Here is a 7388-nt window from a genome sequence, read left to right as displayed (position 1 = left end):
AGTGGGAGTGGGAGTGGGAGTGCGGACGCGAGTGCGAGGGATATGGTTAGGCGGGTGCGATAAAGAGGGCCTGTAACAATAAATGGCCGAGGAGGCGAGGAAAAGAGGAAAGCGAGCACGTGGAGCGACGTGGAGTAACGTGGAGTGGAAAAGCGTCGCGTGCCCATCGGAATTCCGGCGTCGCTCCAAGTGACAGCGGGGACAAAGGCCTCCACTGGGACAAAAGTAGACACGGACAAAGACAGCGGGTGAACGTGGGGCGTCAATGGCAGCGTTGGCCCGGTAGTCGATTATGCCGAGCGCCGCTTGTAATTTACGACTTATCTGCGAGGGCCGCGCGTGTAATTTTCTTCGCGAGACAATCAGGATGCGCGCCCTGGACGGGCGAAAAAGCCTGGGTGCATTGTTGGCCCATGCCGAGTGCCGGCGCAGCCTTTTAAATGCATTCCACGCGTGGATTGCGAACGTAAATTAGAACGGACGCGACGATTCCTGTTTAATCGCGGCCCTTTACGCGGTCGCTTGTATGGGCGCTCGAATTAATTCGAGGCTCGCCGCTTTGTTGGAATAATGAGCATTTCGTTACGGGTTATGCTCCGTGCCAATTGTTACTACTCCTGTTTTACAGCGACGATCTTTTTTATCGTAATTTACGTATTGGCGCCTGCTAGATTCGTCCTCGTGTATAAATGGATTTCATAAAAGCGAATGAATTATACATTTTAATGGCTATATTTTTAAGTGACATAAAATAATAATCTATAAGGTGAAACATTGATAACTGATTAATAGCCAATAGAGTGACTATATAAATGACTGTTACGTATATAAATTTGTGTATTTGTGTATATGCTCATGCATACGTACGTGTTTGTGTGTGCGTGTAACTTCCCGGCAAGGCAAATTGTACTTAATAGATGTGGTAGTATATGAAGCAAGTTTAGCAGATTTAGATATTTAGTCTATATTATATGGAAGATCAAGCTCGGCGGTACAGTATTAGTCTTTACAATTTTTTTAATTACAATCGAGTATTAATTGTGTTTGATAAACAGGGAATAATGCAGACGGTAATGATATCTATGATATCGGCTCTCACAATATAGTCTTGTAATTAAAAATAATTACTTCTGACTTTTCGAAGTTATAATTAGTAATTAGACATTGTAAATATAATACGTAACGTTTCGTAATTACTAATTGGTAAATTTATATTTGTTTGTGTAAAGTCAAGTGGTGGAACGAAGCATTCAAACGAAACAACACATTTCAGGATAATTTTCCATACTTTTCTGCAATTTCAGCAGCATTGCAACAACATTGTTCACGGCTTTTATACAAAATTAATAGTAAACACAGTTTTCATGTCAAAATAGATTATTTATTAAAATCCACAGACGGTATTTTGATATAATTACAAAATAATTGATAAATAATATTAGAAAAATGTAGTTTACAGTAAATTTTCAGTAGAATTAAATGAGTTTTAAAATTAATTTTTACACGAATCTTTAGACGATAACAAATCTTATGAGTTATTATTATTACTCTATAAATAGAGTGCAAATAATAATTTTTAATTGTTTTAATGATTTTATCAAGTTAAATATACCTTATTACTTATTGATTATTATAAAAATAATTTTAACTATCGATATTTTGTAATAACAGCCCAAATGCTTGGAAATGAAAAAATATTTGTAATTATTAAGAATTAAGATTGCATTTACAATGATTCAATCTCTTCTTCTTGAAATATACTCTTCTTTATGTATTTTACCAAAAAGCTCGAAATTCAATTATACTTTATTTTTAAAGCAATATTGTTTAAACATACTTTAATCGTACTATTTGCATTAAAATTTTAAACAGACAATCAATTATATAATAAACAGACGGGGGGGGGGGGAATGTTTGCCATATTTGATAAGGAAATTTTTAATCTTACTAATATAAAATACTAATATCAATACCAATGATTGGTTTAACATTTAGGCGCAGCTGTACTAATAGTGGTAAATGTTATATATTAATGACATGAAATATCGCAGATCTAATCTAAAGTTGTATAAATAAAAACCATACGATGGTCTACGTTTAACTCTTTCAATTGTCAAAAATAAATCAGTTATGAGTAATGCAGATAATTTATGAGATACATATGTTGTGCAGTTATTTCAAATAGTAGTTGCTGTAACAACGAGGACAGACTACAGTCATTTTAAAAAACAAGGCTAACGCCGTTTTATAATTTAACCGCTCTACACATTTCCCTAATATGGTTATGATTTTTTTTTTTTGGTTTTTTTTTTTTTTTTTGTTTACAATAATAATATTACGTAAATTGGTATTTTATACGATATTAAATTTTTGTTATGATACTTGTTGAGTAATTAAAGATTTTTTAAAATATAATGTGTCATTTGACTGTAAGATATTATAATATAAATCATATGTTTCAAAATATATTCAAAATAATTATAGAGAGTGGCTACAGTGTTTGCACACATACATCAAAATACGCACACATGTATAATCAATAGGTTTAGTATTTACATTTAATTGGATAGAAAAAATGCAAGATTCCATTAATTATTTTTCCACTTTATGTTCTTCCAAAATATCAGACAATGTTGACTCAGGTCGGAAAGTTAAATAAAATTCTGACTAAAATTTTGTTCATTCCTAATAATAATATTAGACAGGTTTACCTAACTACCAAATACTGATTGCGTAAATCTAAAAATCTCTCTAATTATTATTATTAATTTAAATGAAAAGACTTATATAATTTGCTATAAACGCGAGAAAAATTATCCATTTAATTGGTATGTATTGTATAGAAGAATAAAAGAAAGAAGAAAAAAAAAAATTAAATGAAAAATATGTAATAGTATAAAATAAAATGAAAATGTATTCTATGCTTTTATTATGTATGCATGAAAATTATAAATCTTAATCAGTGTTAAGCGGCGTATTAAATATTGGAGTAAAAATTAAAAGTTCGTATGAAATTTCATGCCAATGTACTTATTGATTTACGTAACTTACAAGGCAATTTTCGAGGCGACAAAAGAGTCGGGCAATATTTGTGGATGACAAAGTCTGGAATCAATCGAGATTTTCGAGTCTCGAATGGTGCGACGCGATAACGTCCGGGAAAATCGCAAGTCACGCGTGTTGAAGCACGTGAGAGGCTCAAAGCCGAAATGCACTTCACTTTGCGAAACCAGGCAGAGACAAAGCACAAAAAACGCTTGAAAGTTATATTTAAAAAATTTATTTTAGTATTTTGAAATAGTGTCTGCTTACCCCATCGCTCGGCTCTTACACATTAAACGTGGTTTATTAAAAGTTCGAAATGTCTATTCAAAATCGAAATTACTCCATGTGCAAACGATTGTTTGCTTCCTAATATTATGATTAGGATATTTATGATGCAGCATTATTTTTTTTGTCGATTAAAAATCAAGCGAATAGGTAAGATTGGCAAAATTATAAAATGAAATTGAAGCTGGTAAAGTTATTTGCAGCATTATTTATCTATTGGATATTGCTATTGTAAATCACGAAAGGCTTGGGGTAAAGAAAAAAAACAAACTTGTTTTTATCATTAATATATTTTAAGTATGTAAATTAATTATTTCTTTAAGATCAGATGTACTTGTATTTGTGCATAATTAACAATAAGCGCAAGACGGGGAATCGTTATTTTAAAACGAGTTGAACAATCTTTAGAAGAATAATTGCTATTTTTAATAATGAGGGACAGCGGGATAGGTATATTGCATTTTTCAGAATAATCCATTCATCCTTTCAATATATTAGCAATCGATTATGTTATTGCAATTGTTAATATCTACAGTTGTAGTTATCGAATATACAATGGCGCCTTATAAATATTAATTGTCCCGTCAATCATTTTTAGATTTATAGGACAATCAGCTTGAAAACAATCGTCTTTTAAGATTGCGCTTGAAGTACGCTCTGTCGCAGTGGATTGTTGCAGGACGAGAATTGAAGGACGAGCCAGGAAAGCAACGGATCACCTATGCGATTTCGAACAATTATCCTTGAAAGTTGACGATGTTGTTCAACTCGCGCAAAGGATATGATTTTGAAAAATAATGACAAAAGCAACAAAACTAAAATTACCAAGGGCGTTGCATTATCGAAACGTTTATTAACGGTAGGAGGTTCGATTGAAATTAATTTGAGCCGAGAAATCAGTCCGAAAAGCAAGATATAGATAGATAGGTATAAGCGTCGCGCGGGGGTTGAAAGCGAGGAGAGAATGAGAAATAGAGAGCGGAGAAGAGAGAGAGAGAGAGAGAGAGAGAGAGAGAGAGAGAGAGAGAGAGAGAGAGAGTTAAAAGCAGCGAAAATACGTGGTGGCGTGCGAACGTGCAAGCGCCGGAGCTATTCCTCAGCTTCAGGAACAGAGCTTTTCTTCCCCGGCGAATATATATATCGGCGCGTCAGGAGCACGTACGGCCCTGTTTATACGATATTTGCGAATAGGTTCGCCGCGCCTCTCGCCTCGAGTTTTCCATGCACCTCCTGCCGCCCTCCAATTTACCCACTTAGCACTCGGCGGAATCGAATGACCGAACCTTCACGTTTCCTCGAATAAATTCCCGGCCAAGTATCTTCCTCCTCCTGTCAGCGCGCAGACATACGCAAATCAAATTCTTATTGTTCGCTTATCCGCGCTCGCGGCCCCTTCCTTTTTGCCGCTGACGCGGTCCTCCCCCTCCCGAACCGCCACAACCACCATACTACCACAGCCGAATCCCTGATCTCATCCCGTTGGCTCTTCGCCGCGCTGCTTTGTATTAATTCGACGTGTTAAACGTAAAATCGAAGTAGCTGGATATACAATAGTTATGGTAATGGCGGGGGGAGGGGTTGGGGGGGTTGGGGTGGCTTTCTTTTTGTAGATTGTTATTTTTTTATCCTTTCGTATTCCGACGCGAGAGAATTGAATTTACCGCACTGCCAAGCGAATACTAGACGATTGACTGCTAGAAATTAATTTGTTCGTTAATATGGAAATGCCTGGGAGAAAGGACTGGGGATTTGGTGGATAAAATTAAAGCACAATGATTATTACGGCTTGGGAATTTGAAACATTGTCAGCTACAGAAATTAGTGGTTCGACGGATCGGCTTCTGCCTCGATCACTATGTCTTGCAATAAATAACTCAGCTCTATTCGTCGTAATAGGCCTAAAGGATTCTTTATAGTTATTTGTATCGACATCTGTAAACTGTCAATTTCTTCCACGATTAGTAATAATTTTGCGAACTGGATACGAAATCATTTTTCTTTTCCCTTTTTCCCCCCCATTTTTTCTTTCATAAAATTTCGTTTGAATAATCAATTTGCGTGGGATTAGTTAAGCGTGTATACAATTCGATTTTAAGTTAAAAATTCGATTACAATAATTTCATTCTAGTCGCCTGTTTATGAAAGGTCAATAGATTGAAATAAAATAAATTTTTTAGATTAATTTATGATGGATTTGTTTTATAATAGGCAAATATTTTATAGGTGAAAAATTTCAGTTTGATTGAATTAAACTCGAGTGCTCTATTTTAACTGAAGATTGAACTTAAAATTGATGCACTGTTTCGAGCATTTAAGTTACTTCGTTGTCATTCGATTAATTAAAATTGTCCCATAAATTTTAGAATAAAGATAATTATGAGAAGTTAAAAAGCATCACGAAAGAATTTTATAATTCGCGTATACCGTCAGCTATAGATTCGTATAATTAGATATTTTGTTAATAATCTCAATTGTCTCAAGACACGTTGGTTCGCTTAAAATATTGCCATTCTATGTTAATAATTTATAAATAACGTAGAATTTAATATCTTCCTTTTGCTTGATACACGCTATAAAAAACTAATGCTATAAAAAATAAAAATATGAATTATGAAATTTTCAGTAGACTCTTTTTTATAAATGTATGTATATTGTCTACAAACAAAATATTGTAGTATAAAATAAATTTTTTTAACTTACAAAAATACCTAAATATTCGGCCACCATAGACTGCATAATCTATATATTGTCTCTATATAATCTATATAAACATATATTGCAATTATTCTTAACAATTTAATCCCTATAAAAGTTTAGGCTAAAATTTTCATTAAAAATTACGTGAAATTGTGATATTTATTTAAAATTTCATTTATTACACACCGTAACTGCTGCGAATGAATGTACCGTATTAATTGCAACTAATACTATCTTACCGCAAAATTTTCTTGAAAATTTAACAAAATATTATAAAAACTATGAAAATATAAAATTAATAACATACCGAGGATAACTGATGATAATCTATCTAACAATTTCCCATCGATATTTGAGCAAATAAAGTTTTGCCTATCGATCAAAATATATCGCATTACTTTGTAAGAAAAGTATTTAAAAAGTCAAATTTTACAAAATGATGTAATTCATCATAACGAAATTGAGTTTGATTAACAAGAAGCAAATCTGATAATTATTTCGATTAATTGGATAACAGTTAATTACATTGACCTAGCAATTTCTCCGCATTACCAAAACTGAGCATCCATGCCATTGAATATGCATTTTTAAAAATTGTTTAGTATATCAGTTTACATGGGAATGAACGTAATATAAATATTACAGATTTATATCGTAGCTTTAGTATTACTGCACGTCCAATACATTCTTTCCAGCACTATAATGCAGGATGTCTCTTCGTAACTACGGTCCATTATGGTGTATAAGTGCCGAGAATAAGTATCGAGTCTAACGGCGACGCGCTCTAGGCTATTCTTTTGGGCTTAAATGACCATGAGGACACAACGAATGGAAAGCTACCGCCTGATATGCCCGTGAAATTGTATTTCTCTATAAATTTCGAGATAATGTCAGTTGATATAGTGGCCCATCGAATGTCAGCCATGAATGCCCCCACGATATATTGATTCGAACGAAACATTTGGATGAGAAGAAAATGAAGACGCTAAATAGAGCATTAAAATTGTAGGGGAGAGGGGAGAGAAGCGTCTTGCTACAACAGGTGCAATAAGCCAGTGGCGTTCTCAGTCATTCGGAGCAATGTACTTTCGTCGACAGCAGTGCGGACGGAAGTGACAGCGGGCATTTTAAAGAAATTGAAAAGGTCACGGGAGCGGCTACATTGATAAGCGTTGAGAAATCAGTGACGATGATGCCCACTCGGTAGGAAGTGGCGAGACAGCCTCGGCGCTTAAAGCAAAGCGGGGGTGTCGGTGTGCTTGCCTCCCCCGCTACAGTCCCCACCACACAGCCATCAGCCCCTCGTTCCTCCGCTACTTCCCGCCGTCCTCCGACCCCCCCCCCCCACCCCCCCCACCAAC

The sequence above is a fragment of the Ceratosolen solmsi genome, unplaced genomic scaffold (genome assembly GCF_000503995.2).
Source record: "Ceratosolen solmsi marchali unplaced genomic scaffold, CerSol_1.0 scaffold7, whole genome shotgun sequence".
NCBI lineage: Eukaryota > Metazoa > Arthropoda > Insecta > Hymenoptera > Agaonidae > Ceratosolen > Ceratosolen solmsi.
The sequence above is the reverse complement of the archived record's forward strand: the minus strand, read 5'-3'. Positions refer to the sequence as shown.